General features: G+C 36.2%; 1 protein-coding gene across 3 annotated transcripts in view; it reads left to right on the plus strand.

The window, feature by feature from the left end:
* The window catches only part of LOC125273656 (gamma-aminobutyric acid receptor subunit gamma-3), a 154,826-nt gene that overhangs the window by 14,908 nt on the left and 118,485 nt on the right, over positions 1-21,433 (plus strand). The window contains exons 2-3 of one of the 3 annotated variants that reach the window (XM_048199228.1): positions 13,582-13,720; positions 14,205-14,268. The exons of the other annotated variants lie outside the window; for them this stretch is intronic. The gene's annotated coding sequence lies outside the window, so the exon portion shown is untranslated. The remainder of the gene's footprint in view (positions 1-13,581; positions 13,721-14,204; positions 14,269-21,433) is intronic. 3 annotated transcript variants of the gene reach the window in all.

Consider the following 21,433-nt stretch of genomic DNA (forward strand, 5'->3'; position numbering starts at 1 on the left):
CAGATAATGGGTTGTTGTGTCCACACATTTATTTTTTTATTTATTTATTAACTTATTATTATTTTATTTCATAAAATCGCAGCATTTTGCGTCATATAATCGCACAAGCTTGACATCGCGATTGCGATTGCGATATGATTAATCGTGCAGCTCTAGTTTCCACAAAAATATTTAGCAGCACAAACTATTTTCAAAATGAATAGTAATAAGAAAAATGAGAATATTTCTGTCATAACAACTCTCAGAGTGTTTGGCATGGTAATGGATATGACAGTGTTGTTGGCAATGTTTAGTCTTGGTGGAATAGATCTACTATGCTGCTGCTGCTGCAGAGAAAGTACAGGACATGTTACTGCTAATACATACACAACACAGTGCTGTGAGCAAGTAAGACATGCTACTGCTGTACAAAATATCATACATGAATTACCCCCCATCAGAGCAGGTGACAATGAAAACTGAACAATACAAGGTACGTCATAGAAAATCATCATGCAGTAGACAAGGTGATGACAAAGCAGATGATTCGGGGGCCCCCAGCAGTTGTACAGCCAAAACATACTGCTGCTGCCTCTTCAAAGAGCCATAGGAACCGTATGTGCCTGGCTTTTTTGTTTTATTTGAGTATAAGAAATGGGGCATTCCCTCAAGCAGATTTAGCCATTAGACATGTGGGCTGCCATGAGGTGCATATGTGAAGCAGCTCGCAGTGTAGCCCTATGTTCACTAATCTTAGATGTTAAATTTCAGAGGATTTCTGGGGAATCTGCTGAAAACTGCCACAACAAATGCTGTCCAAGTATTTGAAGATTGAGCAGCTAGTTCATTGGCTACTAATACAGCAGGAACCAATCAGCTGTGCCCTATAGAGAATGATGTGATTGCTAGAATATTGAGTTAAGGACCTATCAGCCTGTGCTATCTAGAGTTTCATGACAGAACTTTGTATTATAATGACTTCTAAAGGATCATGATGTGACACTAAAGACTGGAGTAATGGCTAGTGAAAATTCAGCTTTGCCATCACAGGAATAAATTACATTTTTAAAAAATATTAAAATAGAAAACTATTTTTTTACTCAGTTAAATGCAGCCCCAAAGGCATTACAAAATCTTACCAACCCCAAAACTTGCATATTTTATATTAATATTTTAAGGAGCATACAGAAACATATTGAGTAAAAGATTGTAATACTTCAGTTTTACACTAAAATACTAAAATACAGCTCTATTCACTAGCATATTAACATGACGGCTTAATGTGCGGCCATTAACTTTGTTCAGTCTTTTTACTGTGTTCCCTTTCTCTTTGACTCTGTGTCTTCTGTGTATATGTTTATTTAATGAGCTGTGTTCCACAGAAACTCATTCATCTCTACGCAAACTGCACATCCTGTTCTAGGGTCTGTGGAATCGACGATAAACACTAAATGCATACAGTATGATATAACTGTGACAAATTGGAATCATCAAAATGGTTTAGTTTTGCACAAAATTGGTATTTGAGGTGGAATGTTCTTACAGACCCAAGAGAGCTTGTACATGAAATTGCTAATTTCCCAGGAAAAAATGAATGATGTTGCAGGCTACCTTAATATTCAAAAATAGAACAAATGCAAGGAAATGATTTTGACATTTTCCATCTCACTTGAGGGCATCTTAGTCTTTAAGAGTAGAAAAAGAGCTTCCTTTCAGACATTTCTGAACAATATCCATAGTATGTGCAGCTGCCGGCAAGGACAGACACATAAGCAACCTTTCAATAATTTAACTTCTCATCATTAAGGTCTGATTTGCTTTCTTCATGCTCAAAATGAACATAGCTGAGTGAACTGAATTATTAACAGTCTTTCGATATTTCGAGAAACAGAAAGAGGTTTTCAAACACAATAATATAGTTTGTTCTATATTTTAGACCTTATATTAGTCAATCAAGGTAAACTGGGTAGCTAAGAGTGCAGTTAAAGGGATAGTTCAACCAAAAATAAAAAGTCTGTCATTATTTACTCACCCTCATGTTGTTACAAACCTATATGCATTTCTTTATTCTGCAAAAAAACAAAATAAGATATCTTAAAAACGTTACACTCAAAAATTATATTTGATTCTTGTTTAATTTGCTTAACATGAGCTAAATCAACACATTTGAGCATTTTATCTGTGTAGCTTATAACTTAATTTCATTGCGTTCAATACACAAACTTGTAAAATGGAAGTTTAATTGATTCTTTCGTGTTGCAACTACGTGAATATTTTTTGTTGAAATAACTTTTTAAATTTCTGTATCCTAACACGCTTTGCTGTTTGGGGAGAGTACATGTTAAAATTAAGTGTTATTTTATGTGTTTTTGAGTAAAGGGAAACACTCTGTTCAGTGTTCAGTTATGTTAGAGATTTAGAACAATTTTTTTTATGCTAGAGTTCTTATAGTTCTTTTTGTGCTGAAGAGTGGAGCTTTCATTGCTACATGAGGTGAACATTGTTTAACTTTAAATTTAGCATGCTAAAATTCGCAATTGCTGGTATATAGTGAAACTAATGCTTAATATGATAAATTAAGTTGGACTATGAAGTTGGACTAACATGAGTTTGACAAACTTAATAGAATTGAGTTAAAATATTACATTAATTTGACCTAATCCAATTAGCTCAATGAAACTGACTCAATTTAATTGGAGAACATTTTTACAAGAAATTTCAGATTAAGGGTAAGGGCAGTGTTTTTTCTCCATACAATGGAAGTCAATATTGTTTTAGACCTCACAAACTTTCATTGTAAGAACAACAGTTGATACACTCTTCTAAATATATTCTTTTGTGTTCCCTAGAAGAAAGTTAGTTCCTGTTTTGATCGACATGAGCTTGAGTAAATGATGGCTGCGTCCAAAAGCTTAAGCAGCTGACTTGTTGCATCGCTACCCTATCAGGCAATGTCTTTGCAGGCAGTGTTTGCCGCGCATGAATATACCTCATGAAACTGATTTCGGACAGACTTCTGAGGCAGCATAATGAAGTACAACAAAATAGAGAGAGCTTTGATGATAACTAAGCAAATATTTAATTACTACTACACTAATTTCTCACTAGAAATGACATCAAAAGTGGACAAACTTTGGTCAAAAAATGTACATTTACACACAAACTGACAACCGAATGCAACGTTCAGATGCCATTTTTATTTTGTAGCTCAACTGTCACACAATGGAATGCAGAGGATTGTGGGATATCAAAGGCATTGGAGGATATATCTATGCTGCCTTCAAAAATCGATCAGATGAAGGTATCTCAGGAGACATGAAGTGAATCGCATTTTTATGCTTTTGGATGACAGAATTCTTTGGGTGCACTATACATTTAATGCTATGGTCTGTGGACATTCTTCGCTTGTCAACAAATTCCCCTCATTAACACTAATTATTTTCAAGACCCTCCTAGTTAAAGCCTTACCAGTGGTGATTGTCCTGGAATTGGCTGCTAGTCTTTATTAATCCCTATTAATAAAGGTCAGTGAGCCCAGCTGTCAGAGTGCTTCTCTATTTTCCTCTGGCCCCTCAGCAGGCCGACAGTCTGATCCCAGCCATTTCCACAGGCCTGTTACCTCCTTGTTATGCCACCTGCCTCATATGTCTCTTTCCCTCATAGCGTCCGTGACATCTTTCAGGTCTTGACTTGGATATCTGCCCCTGCTCATTGAATATTTCAAAACCCCTTGACATTTCATTCTGTAATGATCCTATACACATCTGCGGAAGGAGGGCGGGAGCTAAGGAGAGTCAGGCTCAGCTTCATTAATCCAAACCCTTTTGGCTTGAAGCGAAAAAGCATCAGCCAGACACGCTTCTGCTGCTCATTCACCTGGACTAGACCCCATTTATTTAGTGTAGTGATGCCGAAATCCCTCATAATCCAGCGAGTGTGCAAGAAGTCTGACGCTCCTGATTAGGTAGAAAAGGTGAGCATGAAGGAACGCTTAACACCTTTCTGCCAGGATGTAAGACTTAAAGATCGCCCTCCTCCACAGGATCACGAGTACTTATCGCAGGTTATCACCGCTTCAGACACAGAGTGACGCTGAGATAAGTTACTGTGAAATGCTGTACGTTTATTTCTTCAGCTTTGTTTAATCAGAAGAGCATTCCTCTTTGTATATTTCAGATTTCTTCTAGATTTCCTAGAATTTTAAATTGTGAATTTGACGCCTGGAAGAGTAATAGAAGGTATTAAAGGAGTGGATTTTTTTTATTATTTCATAATGTTTCCTGAGGTGCACTTATAATGTTAATATGATTTTTACATCAAAACAATTGTCATAATTTAGAAATAAATGGCAATTTTGCTGTGAGACTTCAGTGTAAACACCCACTGCTGTAATTGGCTGACATCTTTGTAATAGAAATAAGTATTACATGTGGAATCCTTTCGAATACTTTTACCACATTTTTACTATTACAGCTGTCGAGATTTAAAAAACCATGAAAAGTGTTGATTATTGCATTATATTTAGATCTATTCCTATCACATGGAAGGTTGCAGTGATTAACATTGAGCAGGTGACATTCTGTTGATCGCATGAATGCAGTGAAAATGCACTCTCACAAAATGCTTTCACCCTAACTAACAATGCTAACATGATTTAAATACAGTAAGAGATTCATTAAAGGTGCCCTAGAACTTTTTTTTAAAAGATGTAATATAAGTCTAAGGTGTCCCCTGAATGTGTCTGTGAAGTTTCAGCTCAAAATACCCCATAGATTTTTTTTAATTCATTTTTTTAACTGCCTATTTTGGGGCATAATTAGAAATGAGCCGATTCAGGGTGTGTGGCCCTTTAATTCTCGTGCTCCACGCCCCAAGAGCTCGCGCTTGCCTTAAACAACATTAAAAAAGTTCAAACAGCTAATATAACCCTCAAAATGGATCTTTACAAAGTGTTCGTCATGCAGCATGTCTAATCGCGTAACTACAGTGTTTATTTTGATGTTTACATTGATTCTGAATGAGTTTGAGGCTATGCTCCGTGGCTAACGGCTAATGCTACACTGTTGGAGAGATTTATAAAGAATGAAGTTGTGTTTATGAATTATACAGACTGCAAGTGTTTAAAAATGAAAATAGCGACAGCTCTTGTCTCCGTGAATACAGTAATAAACGATGGTAACTTTAACCACATTTAACAGTACATTAGCAACATGCTAACGAAACATTTAGAAAGACAATTTACAAACATCACTAAAAATATCATGTTATCATGAATCATGTCAGTTATTATTGTTCCATCTGCCATTTTTTGCTATTGTCCTTGCTTGCTTACCTAGTCTGATGATTCGGCTGTGCACATCCAGACGTTAATACTGGCTGCCCTTGTGTAATGCCTCGATCATGGGCTGGCATATGCAAATATTGGGGGCGTACACCCCGAGTGTTACGTAACAGTCGGTGTTATGTTGAGATTCGCCTGTTCTTCGGAGGTCTTTTAAACAAATGAGATTTATATAAGAAGGAGGAAACAATGGAGTTTGAGACTCACTGAATGTCTTTTCCATGTACTGAACTCTTGTTATTTAACTATGCTGAGGTAAATTCAATTTTTGAATCTAGGGCACCTTTAAGTAGTATAAGAGCGTTATTTAGCAAGTGTCCAGATAAACTAGCGCTGCATGATCAACAGCTTCAGCCATTATAAAGTGAGCTTTCTTTGAAGTAAAAATACTAGGATTATATTATTCATAATGAATTTAACTGTCATTACCAGTTTAAAATGATATATATTACTTACAGTTTGCAAGGTCCTTGCTGATTCCCAGAACAGTTGATTCCTGATCTTTGAGCAAAAGTTTTTGGGCAAAGCCAGTATCGTATTGGGATTTGTTCTCAAAATAGTCGCTAGTAACATGTACGGTACAAACACGCAAGTCAGCACTGATGTGACTAGGACGTTCGTTAAAAAGAAACTCCAATTTTCTCTGACATCGGGATACTTCGGCAGCTTATGCAAAGGTTATGTTTTTCCACTGCCAGGAACAACACAACCTCTGCATGGCATCGCAATCTTGTTATTATCACAATCTTATCATCAACAGCTTGATTTTTGAAATGTTCTTGAAAGGCTGCATTTATTTGATCAATACAGTAAAATGGTAATATTGTGAAGATTTGTGAAAACCATGATACATTTTTTCATGATACATTTTTTAACAATGCAAATGTTTTTATTGTCTCACAGCTTACTTTTGATCAATTTAATTCATCTTTGCAGAATAAAAGCATTAACTTCTTTCAAAAAAAAAAAAAAAAAAATCTTACTGACCCCAAACTTCTGAACCATAGTGTACATAATAGAATTTAATCAAAACAGGAGATGTGCACAAAATTGTTCAAATAAAATGAGATTATATAATATATACTGAAAATTTTAAAATGTTTATAATCAGAAAATACTTATTAGGTAACACTTTTCAATAAGATTCCATTAAGCAACATTACTTAATACATAATTAGCAAGTCATTTGCTAGTACAGTATTTATTAATCTTTGTCAACGTTAGTTAAAGGTGCCCAAGAATGCTTTATCACAAGATGTAATTTAAGTCTAAGGTGTCTCCTGAATGTGTCTGTGAAGTTTCAGCTCAAAATACCCCATAGATTTTTTTTAATAAATTTTTTGAACTGCCTATTTTGGGGCATCATTAACAATGCCACTGATTTACACTCGGCGCCGCCCCCTTAAATCGTGTGCTCCCTGCCACACGAGCTGTCGACTATATTACAGCGCATTTACAAAGTTCACACAGCTAATATAACCCTCAAATGGATCTTTACAAGATGTTCGTCATGCATGCTATATGCATGCTTCGAATTATGTGAGTAAAGTATTTATTTGGATGTTAACGTTTTATTCTGAGTGAATTTGAGGCTGTCCTCCGTGGCTAACGGCTAATGCTACACTGTTGGAGAGATTTATAAAGAATGAAGTTGTGTTTATGCATTATACAGACTGCAAGTGTTTAAAAAATGAAAATAGCGACGACTCTTGTCTCCGTGAATACAGTAAGAAACGATGGTAACTTTAACCTCATTTAACAGTACATTAGCAACATGCTAACGAAACATTTAGAAAGACAATTTACAAATATCAGTAAAAATATCATGCTATCATGGATTATGTCAGTTATTATTGCTCCATCTGCCATTTTTCGCTGTTGTTCTTGCTTACCTAGTCTGATGATTCGGCTGTGTGCAGCTCCAGACGTTAATACTGGCTTGTGTAATCCCTTGAACATGGGCTGGCATTATGCAAATATTGGGGGCGTACACCCCGACTGTTACGTAACAGTCGGTGTTATGTTGAGATTCGCCTGTTCTTCGGAGGTCGTTTAAACAAATGAGATTTATATAAGAAGGAGGAAACAATGGGGTTTGAGACTCACTGTATGTCTTTTCCATGTACTGAACTCTTGTTATTTAACTATGCCGAGGTAAATTACATTTTTGAATCTAGGGCACCTTTAATAAAAATACAACTTTTCATTGTCAGTACATGTTAGCTCAGATCCATTAAATAATATTATCAGATACAACTTATGATTTGTAATAATGTATTAATAAGCAGTGAAATGAATTGTAATTCATTGAAATGCCATTGTTAGTTCATGTTAACTAATGAGGTTAACTAATGTTAATGGAACCTGTTGTAAATTGTTTCTGTTCATTACAGATTATTGGCCAAACGCTTAAAATGCCCAAATAAGGATTAATTGTCCTGTCGATACATTGCTCTATCAGTATTAATAAATATCATTGTTAACTATATCTATTAAGGACTAGTTCCTGACATACAGATGAAAATCAACATTTTTGAAATTGCTCATCCATTAATCTCACATGCTAGTCATGGAAATTTGTAGCTTTAAAGGTGTAGGAGGCTTGTTATCATATACCAAATACAATATCATTCACCTATTGCTGTATCATTTATGCCAGCAATCATAATAATCTTAATTTCTCTCCATGAGAAAAATGCAGTAACTTGTCTTGACAAGGACACTATTCATTTGATCTGCACTAGTAAGGCAAAACTCTGCCTGTGGCCACAAGCTTTGTTTTGTGTGCCGTCTCTGTCAGCGTATGTCACACTAATTGACTAGGGTGTAATTCCAGGACTCCTCTCTGTCTGTCACTTTCTGTCTCTCTCTTTCTTTTACACACAAACACACAAACACAACACTCCAATCCAGCATTCATATAGAATTCCTAAACAAACAAAAAAACAAAAAAAACAAAAAAAAAAAGAGAGAGAGAGAAAAAAAGATGGATGGATGAAAATAAAATTATAAATGTGATGTAGAAACATGAAGGAGAGGATTTGAGAGAGTTGGACAGTTGTTCTGGTCCTAATTTATGAAACACGACAAACATATTTATAACTGGTTTGCAGTAAAGCTTAATTAATGTTCACATGGTTTTAAAGTTTGGGCACATTTTTATGCACCCGCATAATCTTGTTTGTTTAAATAATATTCAGGAATATACAAAAACGATGTGAATGGAAATTTTGAAATAAAAGTATGAACTTTTATTAACATTCTATACAGCAATATGCATATTAGAATGTCTTCAACTATTGGCCTTTTAGAAAATAAACTGTTAAAAGACTCTTCATACTGTTAACTGTGGACATACATCACATTAGAATAGTCTTTTTTCATGAAATTTCCAAATTTTAAGTAATTTCCACTACATCTGAAATTATGTACTTTGTGAACATTTTAATCACATTTTAAACATTTTTGGAATAAAGCAGCGATTATTTTCTCTTGCAAAGGCAGTTTTTCAATAATATGACCCCCTTGGACATGTAAGTGTCCATAATTGAAGAAATACTGATTCATTTATAAAATTCATAATCATAAATGCAAAGATATGCATATTAATATAACTGCTCTGATGACACTGTACAAATGTACTCTAATTTATGTTTATGCATAATGCATGGCCTAATGTGTGATTGCACGGGGTTGTTGACCAATGATTATGAACGACTGGCCATTTTCAATTAAGGATAGCTGAATTACAGGGGAAAAAATGACTGAATTATGTACTGAAGATTACAAACTGGGGTTGATGGGCCAAAAGGAGTAGGTGTCTGTCTGACAGAAATGTGTGTCAGTGAAAGAAGCCGTTTCATTAATGCCAATTTATTTAGGGCCAATTTACACATACGGGGGAAAGTTTCATAAATGAGGCAAGTTATGAAAGCTGAAGACTGGCATGTGAAAGGAAGAGGGGAGGGAGGTGAGAAATGACAAGAGAGGGAGAAAGAGATGATAGAGAGATCACTTGCCCACTGGTCATATCAGCCTTATTTATAATGCCCTCCCTATCTTCCCGGATGTCTCCTGTGCGTCTGAGTGTTTGACATTGATATGGTTCAACTTCACTGTGACATAAACTCCTCCTCTGACTGGTCATTACCCTGCTACAGATCAGCTGCACTCACCCCCGAGGGATGTTTACACGCCCCCACACGCCAGCCTTTCTGGAGGCATCATCTGCCTCGCTGAGGTTCTGGCGATGACCACATCATCTGATTAAAATCTGTTGATTCTCTTTTCCTGCAATTTCTTCTCTTGCACCAACACCATGCATTCGCTCTATGGCTGCGGCATGCAGAGGGGGAGAGACAAGCATATTGTGCAGAGACAATATGCTTGTTCTGGAAATGTTTTAAAATGTAAATGTTTTTTCTAGGCTGTAATCGTCATGTTGCATTACATATAATACTTCTATATACTACTACTATATATTATACTACCTATATATGAAGAGTTTGGTTCCAAAACGCAATAACTCCATTTTGATTATTTTGAGTAAAAAGGTGTTTTCTTTACCAAGTAAGTGGCAAGATGAAAACCCCTATTTTCTGTTTCAAACTTTCAGATAGCATCTTTTGGATATAAAAACATTAAAAATTCAAATCTACATTTTGATTTTAAAAAGTTTATTATAAAAACGTATTATTTTTTTTTCCCAAAATGCAATAAATCCATGACACTTTTTTTTTTTTCAAAATGCAATTAATTTGTCAATATAAAAGTTATTTTTCATTTTGAAAATACACAACAAAGTAAGTTGATTCACATATATCACAGAGTCTAAACTTTGCCAATATTTATCTTATATTCAGCCATTTTACTAAAAATACATTCAACCGTCGCTCCCAAAATGGTCATCTTGTTAATGTTATGAATTATTTGTCATTACCGATTAAAGAGTATCTGGCGCCACCGCACGGTTAAATAAACACACTTTTTTTCTGCGTACATTGGTATTAAAAACGGCTTTTAAAAAAGCCTTTAATGTTTACAGTGTGTGGAATGGTGCGCTGTGATTGGTTGAGAGCGGATATATCACGTTCTGCAGAAAAAGGAGACTGGCGTTTGTCGCGTTTTGGGAAGAAAGGGAGAAAACATGACAGAATAACACGACGGATATCGCATTTTGCGCAAAACTAATAAATGACTTTTCAATACCGACCAGATACAATACTGATTTTGGCAGAAACTCAATTTTTTGAAAATGGCGTTTATCGCGTTTTGGAACCAAACTCTTCATATATTAAAGTACTACTATATATTATTTTGTCTTATCTTTATTTATTTGGGTGACGCACCTTCATTCTCTTCCATTGTAGAAAAGTAAAGCCGCCAGTCCCCCCAAGATTCCACTAAGATCTTGCACTAATTACGTTGTTTGGAGCCCGAGTCTACGCAGTAGTGAGCATGAAGTGGAACTGCGTTATCAAGGTCCTGCCCACACTCCCGCAGAATCAATTGCAAGCACACGCCCCTTAAAGGGGTACTTCACCCCTGGAAAGATGAATGTGTATTTAAAATTTGGTCATTTATGTAGTAGAAATGTGAAATTATTTTTGAATTTGGAGTTTTCTAGACTGAGAAAAGGCAGAAAATGTATTTTTGACTAATGTGGATGAAAGACAACAACTCCCAGAATGCACTTGTTTTGCTGCCCCTGCGAGGCCACGCCCAAACCACGCCTATCGGTTACAGGCGGAATTACCAGAAAAATTCAAACAACTAGGCTTGCTTTGTTACATATTAATTCTATAAATCGTGAGTTAGTTCATACATTTACAGCGAAATGGTGATAAATTGCTTTGTACCTGGATGTACACCCAAAACCAGGAAAGGACAAGTAAGTTTCCATCATTTTCCGATTAAGTTAAAGATTTGGAGTGATGTAAACAGTGGCTGCGGGCCATCAAACACCCGAAGTTTGGAGATGACACCGTTATAGAAAACCTAAAAAACCGCAGAATATGTAATCTCCATTTCAAGCACGAGGACTACGAACCAAATATCCTTGCAATGAAGAGAACCATTCTGAAGGACACCGCGATCGATATTCACTTTCCCACAGACGAACAGCCTGGGCATCTGGTACTAAGCGTATTCGCCTAGAGGTAAGACTCGCTGATACTAGACTGATAACACAGTAGCCTATATGTAGTGTTGTAGGTAGCACATAGGTAGCAGTAAAACTGCAAACTTAGCAAAGTAACGTTAGATAGACAATTACATATAAGTTGCACATAAGTTGACTGTTATCAAAGTAAAGCCACTGTTCTGTAAAACTGAGTTAGTCTATTTATCTATTTATGCTAACGTTACCACAAAAGCCTGTTGCTGTATTGGTTGAGATGACTGCAGAGACCGATAAATTTGCGAGATGAACCACTGATGTAGTGCAGACTATAACAAAATATGTTAAGCTTAAAAATATAATTGACACCCACTTTTGATAAAATCTTTGATCTATGTCCGTGAGTAACCTCAAAAGCGCATATGTATGGGCGTGGTGAAAAAATGCGGAACTACCTGCTACCTGCTATTACCCAATGGGTCTGTGCAGCCTGAGGGGGCGAGTGGAGCTCCACTCTCGAACAGGAAATACGCCTCCAATGTTTAATTACTGTATTTGCATTATTTGTAAGGGTAGGTTTAGGGTTGGGGTAGGTGTAGACGTTAGTAAAACAAGTATTTGCATTACTGTAAAGGGTAGGTTTAGGGTTGGGTTAGGTGTAGATGTAAGTAAAACATTTCGTATTTCCTGTTCGAGAGTGGAGCTCCACTCGCATGGTCTGCAGCCAGACCCTTCTCCTATTACTGGCTGTATTTTAATGCCTCTGGCCAAAAAAGCCTCCGATGACGCAAAATGACGATTTTTGCGTCATCGGAGGCTTTTTTACAGAATAAAAATGCATAAATCTCTCATCTCGGGCTGATATGAAGGGGGAAAGCACGGTAATTCGAAAATACTAGTGGTATTCTACTAATACAAAGCTTAATGCTAAATCCTGAAGTAACCCTTTAACTTTTTTTTAAGTAGCCTGACTGCAACAAATTTGATGTCTGCCTCTGTGACAACTACACTCAGAGAAACTGTCAATCACAGCTGTCAATCATGATGTCACACCCCAGTTTTATGGCATCATATAACTAACTAAAACCATTATTTAAAAAAAAAAAAAAAAAAAAAAAACACTTTAACTTACATCAGCGTAATAAAAACTGCCTAGAATGACAGAAACTATCTTTGAAATACATTTATTTGAAGTGTAATTTGATTGTTTAGTTTGGCTCATGTCCCATTTGTTTACATGGAGAGGGTGGGGTTTATGACCTATACTCCATCCAACCACCTGGGGGTGATCTAAATGCTTTGGCTTTAATATGCTTTGGCTTGAATATGAAATATTGCAGAGCTGAATTTTCAGCAGCTATTACTTAAGTATTTATTGTCACATGATCCTTCAGAATTCTTTCTAATAATAATGCTGATTTGGTTATTATTGTCAATGCAAAAAACAGTTTTGCTGCTTAATATTTTTTGTGGAAACTTTTTTCAAGATTCTCTGAAAGTATTAATTTCAGTCAGTCAGTGAATCAGTCTTACTGATACTACACTTTGTGTGTGTGTGTGTGTGTGTGTGTGTGTGTGTGTGTGTGTGTGTTTTGAATCCCAGATTTTTAATGTGTATGAACATGGAGCTGTTATTAGATCCAGATGTGACATTTTATTTTTGGCTAAAATGTATGCTTGGCCAATGTGACAGCACAGATATTGTGTTGCTGTAAACACTGAAGTATTTAAGTTATAATCTGTTAAAACAGCATGGAGTGATGTATGGATTATGTCATAGGACTTGTTTGAGTGTTTTTTAACACAAATGCAAGCTGGCCTCAAAGACATCTGCTTGGCTGATGATGCATTCACAGAGTTTACCATCACCCCGAGCAAGAAAATCTGGACGATTAATGCATTCAGTGTTTTGGGTTTTTTTCTTTTTTTTTTTCTTCCCATTGCCAACTTTACACTACACAGAGAACTGGTGTGAGGTTATAAATAATACGACAATTTGTGGTATTAGTGGGATGTGAAATTCTACAGCATTTTGATACAAATACTAAAATAATCCATTAGAAGCCTCTAGGTGCTATAGGTTTACTGGAAATCAAAGCTCATATGTAAATGGCGAGTAAACACAAGCTTTGCTTTGTTGCAGAACTGTGCTGAAATTTGGATCGCATACTGTGAGAACATTATGAATACACCTACGCCAAACAGGAGGAGATGAAAGGTGTTGGCCAATGATTCTCTGTTGTTGACTCATAAACACCACTATAATGTGAAAGATCTTTCCGGTAAGAAATGCACTTTAAAGAGCATGCAGTACTTTTTATTTCAGCTTTGCAATTTAGAACAATTTGCTGTTATTTTGCAGTTTTGACAGGCATTTCAATGGTGTGTAAATGTTAGTCCACAATGAATACAAAGGTCTTTTTATAGCCTTAAAAGCAACGCAGAAGCCATCTCCTCTTTAAAGGTGTCACATTTACCATTGCTTGGCAAATGTTTGGCAGCAAAATGCAGTAATTTCAGTAGGAAAATTTCGCAATGGGTTGAGTTGGTCATGCAAAATTTTGTTAATGTTGCTGCAAGGCCCTGAAATACTTCAAGCAAAATCGAAGAATAAACTGGTGTGACGTCGTTTTGGATCGAAATCATTCTAAAACAAAGTTTGTTTTGAGTTTGTTTTGGGAGTTTAAAAAGGCTTGCCAAAGCAAACTTTCCGGAAAAGTTCACTCCGGCTGGTAAATAACTTTTACCATTTAAATTTTGTAATAGGTAGGTGTGCTTTGACGTGGAAATCTTCTCCGGTTTATTTCTTCTGTTCAGTCCATCGCAGTCCGTGAGTAAAAATATGAACACACACAATACAATACAATACAGATTGCTTCAAAGTAGCTTTACAGTGATAAACATGAAAATAATGATTCAGTGATACAAACAGAATTCAATACTGTTGTAGAGCAGATCAAAAAAAGACAATAGTAAACAGTCATTATTCGGTTGAAATAAGTTCAGTGTTGATTCTGTCTGGTTCAATAACTGTGTCAAGTTCATTAATTATCGCATGAGTTCAATTCATCTTTAAAGCAGCTCTGAAGAAAACATTGATCCATCTCAACACCTCCATCAGGGAACGGAGGTTACAACAGTAACCAAGAGTGTCAGTGCATTCAAGTCAATAATATTGCAGAATATTGCATACATATCCATGTCACTATGATCAGATGCTTTCTTAACTGCTATTTTTACCGCTCTTGTTTTAGTTGTGTGTTTATTTTGTTATAGAGAGAATAATGGCTTTGAAAAGACTAAGAATATTTTCCAGGAAATGTTTAGAGAGGGACAAATCGCCTTGCCCCATGCCACAGTGCTGATTGGTGAGTGCTCAGCCTTCCCCTGCTGTTATTTCACTTGCACAGGTCAGTTGAGGTTAATAAATAAGAGCACAGACATTTTCCTGAGGGCAACACGCACTTCTCTAATGGAACTAACAACTACACCAAACTTCACAAGTTACAAGTAATATCTCCTACTAGCCATTGCTCGTGATAGTCCGACCCTCTCTCAGCTCCTCCCACACAGAGCCCTGTGAATAGCATTAAAAATGTATCACTTTCTAACACGACCAGGCTCTCAGAGCTTCTGCGGTCTTAATATAAGCTCCGACAGGCGGTAGATATTTGCTGGCAGCTGATTGGGATGGAATTTGAATTGCAGCGTCTCAGGCGGCAATGCAGTTTTGGAGACGTGATGGTACACTCTCGATTTGCCTGAGCAATCTTTCATTAGGGTTGGGGCGTAAGTGAAGACGAATGTTAGCCTCCCGGAATCCCTCCTGTCCACTTTTCATTTTGACTGCTGATGAATGGATGTTCACATCGCTTCAGAGAGAATATATACAAGCCGTTCATATTCGTAAGCAAAGCACAGCACAGCAGTATTTTAAAGGAGGAAAAGTATTTGGAGGGATATCTATTAAAATTTAATGTGCAAAATGGAATGGAAAAGCTGTCTTTTTCTTTTATTAGATCTTGCTTAGTGTGACTTTGATAAAGTCTAGACATGAAGTAACAGCACTAGTATGGCCCTTTGGAGGCAGCTGCTGAGATGCCTTTAGTTATCATCTTGCGATCTAACCACAGACGCTGAGCTAATTATGATGTTGCCTGTTAGCAGGTGAAGTACCAGAATAAAGATGTAGTCTTGCTCTCAATAAGAAAATTTGAGCTTGCGGGTTGACCTTTTGATGCTGGCTTGACATACTGTAATATGCATTCAATGTATGTATGTATGTATGTGTATGTTATGATTATGAAATTTGGGAGGAATTGTCATACAGATTTCATACAGATTGCAATTTAATTATTTTGTCTTGATTGATGTCTTTTGCAGTGGGAGCTAAAATGCATTTATGGATTAAAAACTATTATGGTTATACTTTATTTTGATTGTCCACTTTAGACATTCTGCTAACTATAAGTACCTTTGCAACTACATGTCAACTAACTTTCATTAGAGTATAAGTAGACTGTAGTAGACTGTTAGGTGTTTGGGTTTGCGTTAGTAGAATACATTACTTATAGTCAGTAAGATGTCTGTTGGGGGAACAAGAAAATAATGTGTTAGCAGATATTAAGCAGACCGTCTAATAATCTATTGAGAGTTAGTTGTTATGTAGTTGCAAAGATAGTGTATCGTCGAAATAAAGTGTTACCATTATTACTTATTAATTTACAGAAGCAATTCACAATGCATGCATTGCGTCAGTATTACCCAAAAGCTATTTCTGCTGTTGTCCTATAGGCGGAAGTCAAAAATGCACACAAAATACATCCCCTTTACGGCTTTATGAACAGATTGCACAAGGGTAGATATCAAGAATTATAATATTTAACATAATTTTTCATATACATGAGCAATATCACACGAGTTGCCGTGCAATATGGCTGTGATTTGGCCGTAGGTAATCACAGTGTGCTGATGCTGATATACAGCCATATCGCATGGCTACTCATGTAATATTGTGTTTATACAAAAGTTCGACGGCACAAGTGAGTAAATAAATAAGAAACAACAATGGAGTGTTTTTAAAAACACTCTTTTGTGCAGAACTACTTCCTTACGCCACGGATTCAGTCAAACATACAAAAGCAGCACTCCTTGTACAGGATTGAAGTTAAATATAGCCTAAATATAAAGTTATGAAACTTAATTTTCCCCTTAACCAAAATCGATTTGCTCTGAAACATGTAATAGATTAATAAGACCAAAGATTGCCCGTTTGATATACCCCAAATGAATTATATCTCATTTTTAACCACTATCTACATAAGAGCCAGCTGCAAATTCCTGAAAGACTGGCCAAGATTAAGCTGTTCTTTTTGGGTACATGAGTGCTGAATGACCACTGATAGCCTGGAGCTCAAATCTCAGAAAGCATCTAAACAAATTGTAAAATAGGCGCTATGTTTATTTGTGAGTCATATATTTGAGGTCTAAATAACTACATTCTTGCCTAAAAAACTTAATTCCGTGACCCAACAGTAGTATTTGTAAAAAAATATAGTGGATTTGCTCAACCACCATGACAGTCGCTCACAAACGGTGAAATGGTTCCAGTGCTGATACTGGGGGAATATCGCACGGCTCTCAGAAAGAACTGTTGTATAAATTTGAATATATAATAACACTATACAATAAGGTTCATTAGTTAACATTAGTTAACTACATTAGTTAACATGAACTAATAATGAACTGCACTTATACAGCATTTATTAATCTTTGTTAATGTTAATTTCAACATTTACTAATACATTATTAAAGGTGCCCTAGAATCAAAAAATGAATTTACCTTGGCATAGTTGAATAACAAGAGTTCAGTACATGGAAATGACATCCATTGTTTCCTCCTTGTGTAAATCTCATTTGTTTAAAAGACCTCCGAAGAACAGGTGAATCTCAACATAACACCGACTGTTACGTAACAGTCAGGATCATTAATATGTACGCCCCCAATATTTGCATATGCCAGCCCATGATCGAAGGCATTAGACAAGGGCAGGCAGTATTAACGTTTGGATCTGTGCACAGCTGAATCATCAGACTAGGTAAGCAAGCAAGGACAACAGTGAAAAATGGCAGATGGAGCGATAATAACTGACATGATCCATGATTACATGATATTTTTAGTGATATTTGTAAATTGTCTTTCTAAATATTTAGTTTGCATGTTGCTAATGTACTGTTAAATGTGGTTAAAGTTACCATCGTTTCTTACTGTATTCATGGAGACAAGAGTCGTCGCTATTTTCATTTTTAAACACTTGTAATCTGTATAATGCATAAACACAACTTCATTCTTTATAAATCTCTCCAACAGTGTGTATTATTAGCTTTAGCCACGAAGCACAGCCTCAAACTCATTCAGAATCAAATGTAAACATCCAAATAAATACCATACTCAAGCATGCATGCAGTATGCATGACGAATAGTGTTGTCAAAAGTACCGGTACTTCGGTACCAAGTCGGTATGGAAATTTTGAAAATGTGACGATACCAGCGCGTGATTTAAAGGGGCTGTAGCCTAATCCGGTGCATAGTAATGATGCCGAAAATAGGCAGTTAATCCGGGTTAATTCGGTACCCAAAAATAGGGCTGTGGCAGTATTTACGTGAATATGACACGAGTGAAGCACAAAGCTTTGTTTACAAAAGAAATAATAGGTTAGCAATTAAATGTGACATCGCAGCCATGGAAACATTTTGATTCATGCCGAATGAGAGGCACGTGAGTCCATACAGTTAAGCTTTGTATTCTGTTTTGCGAATCGCGATCTGGTCACACGATTATCAGAGAATTTAACAATATTCCATTAGTTATAATTCCATTAGGAATTCCATTAGGTATCTCCATTTCTTTTCCCAAATCTTCACTCACGCAGGGGATTATAAACGTTTCTTTTGTTCGCATTTAGGCCTATTATAGGCTATTCGCATTATTTACTGTAGTAGAAAAAACACCATAGGACAGAAACCTTTTTGCTTGCACGTCAATTTCTATTTAACACAGTTTGTGCTCCTTATTAGACTTTATAAGGCGCGTCAAGTTTATTTGTCTATAGCGCGTTTCACAAACGCTGGCGATTTTTACTTTCGTTTTCTCTGGCAGCGCTAAATCAAACATAGCCTGAATGTCTTGCCCCTGCGGAGGATAAAACTTGCCCTTCAGACCTTTTACAACAAGTGTAACATCAGGAGAAAACATGATATTATTAAAGAGAAATGGTCTCTTTCCTGCTCGTGTCCCACATCCCTCTCAAAGCGCAGAGCGGTAGGCTATATCAAAGACTATAATGGGACTTGGCTATATGACGCATCTTTGTGTGGAAATAAAAAACAAATATTTTTTTAAATAATATTTAACTTTCTTATTATTTAGGTTACCATTATTTACCGGTATTTATTTCATAGTTTTACAGGCTGTAGTGTGTCGTTTCACTGACGAAATAGCTCAAATAAACACGCACGTCTGTTACCCCTGTTGAAAAAACCAGCAGATGCTGGTAAGGTAAGTTTTGAAGCTGGTATGCTGGTTTGAGCTGGTTTATGCTGGTCCTATGCTGGTCCATGCTGGTCCAGGACCAGCAGGACCAGCATAGGACCAGCACTTGACCAGCATAAACCAGCTCAAACCAGCATACCAGCTTCAAAACCTACCTTACCAGCATATGCTGATTTTTTCAGCAGTACAAAATGGATGTTTGAGCATTTATTTATTTATTTATTTATTTATTTATATTTCAAAAATTATTTAATTGAGGTAGCCTATATATACACACACAAACATACACACACACTCCAAATCATATTTAAATTTAAATAGGCTATATAAAATAGTAAAATAGTTCCAACAGATTTTGCTATGGTACCGAAATTGGTAACCGTAAACAATGGTATCGGTACCGACTACTGGAATTTTGGTACCGTGACAACACTAATGACGAACATTTGGTAAAGATCCATTTGAGGGTTATATTAGCTGTGTGAACTTTGTAAATGCACTGTATTATAGTCGAGAGCTCGGGGGGCAGGGAGCGCGTGATTTAAAGGGGCCGCAGCCTGAATCGGTGCATAGTTAATGGTGCCCCAAAATAGGCAGTTAAAAAAAATTAATTAAAAAAAATCTATGGGGTATTTTGAGCTGAAACTTCACAGACACATTCAGGGGACACCTTAGACTTATATTACATCTTGTAAAAACTGGTTCTAGTTAAAACTTGTTAACATTAGTTAATGCAGTGAACTAACATGAACAAACAATGAACAACTGTATTTTCATTAACGTTAATGAAGATTAGTAAATACAGTAACAAATTATTGTATGGTTAGTTCAGTTAGTTAATACATTAACTAATGTTTAACTAATGAACCTTATTGTAATATTTATGTTTATATTTGAGTGTTATATATATATATATATATTGGACCGTTGTCTCAGTCCACTTTCTTTTCACACTGTTATTTTATACCAATATTACAATAGTCATACTAACAGCAACAATAAAATAATGTTATTAGGTAGCAATCTATTTATGTCCTGAATTCTCTTTACTTATACCAGTGATTTTAAAGAGGCCCAACTTATAATAGACAAAAATGACAAAAAATAAATAAAGCACAATGTTCTTGTTTATACTTTTGAGTGAGTGTGGTATGAACCAGTGCAGATGGTGGTTTATATTTCATACATTTTTCAGAAGATCCTTTGAATGTGGTTTATTTTAACTGTATAGTGCAGGTTGTTGTCTGAGTTTATCTGGAGTGCTTACATAATGTACTACTGCACTAGGGAAAAAAAATACAAAGGGCATTTCATGGCATTTCTATATTCACTTAAAATTCCATTTGGATGGTAACGTGATTGAAATTTGAAGTCCTTTCAAATCATTTGTATCCTGCATGTATTCATCATGGATTAGGAAATCTCAGGCATACAGTAACAATAAATTCAACTAAAAGATTTCCATCTTACTTTCATTAGCTATGGGAAACATTACTAATAAATGTAAGTACATTTTCATATTGAACAGTATTGACAGGAAATAGATTGGTCTAATTAACAATGTATAACTGTAGTCAATATTTGTATGAGCTATACATTCGTTTGTGCTTATTCAAGAGTTGAATTAGCTATATACAAGGTTCTACTATTTGTTCTTCTACTTTATTGATGGCCATTCAGAATTAGCCAAGAGCTCGATTCCTGATTATTTATCAAGTATAAAACTGACTTTTTATTTGACTGCCCAGCCAAGCAAGAGCCACTGAAATGGTTTGGAAAGGTAAAAAATTCAGGCATTATAGGCCTACTTGATTGCTACATATCAGATTGGTTTCCTATGAACATTTTATATTCAAGATAGCTGTACATGTAGATAGTGGACACAGAGTAAGCTCATTAGGTTTTGTGACAGACTTTTCATCAAATGTTATTTACCTCTAAATGGTTGCATCATTAACAGGTTCAGGGTTTCTGTGTTTAGAGAGTTTTAATGGCTGTTTATGGGGTGGTGGATGTCATCATTAATGTTCCTGCTCTCGGTCTGTTGCGGGTGATTTAATTAGTGTGTCTATGGTGATTCTGGGCAGAGAGCTTGCATATTAATGTTCTCATCGATGGACACACACAGCTCTGGGAGGAAACATAATGGTGCAGGGGCTAAATGTGGCCATGCAGGGTTGATTGCTGCTAATTTGTTTCTCCCCTATGATGATGGCTGTGCTGACAGAAAACGTAAGACACGACACAATGTCCAGCCACGACGTGGTCACTTGAAAAAACAGGATACACTTTGATCGCTTCCTTTGCTTTTGTGCCGACTCTTGTGAGATAGCTGAGAAATTCATGGACACGTTGCCTATTATGAGTTCTGTCTCATCTAACCTATCAACATTCCCAGTGCAATTTACATCTTCTTCTTAGCAACCTAACACCCACCTCCCT

Source organism: Megalobrama amblycephala, linkage group LG8 (genome assembly GCF_018812025.1).
Source record: "Megalobrama amblycephala isolate DHTTF-2021 linkage group LG8, ASM1881202v1, whole genome shotgun sequence".
Classification (NCBI taxonomy): domain Eukaryota; kingdom Metazoa; phylum Chordata; class Actinopteri; order Cypriniformes; family Xenocyprididae; genus Megalobrama; species Megalobrama amblycephala.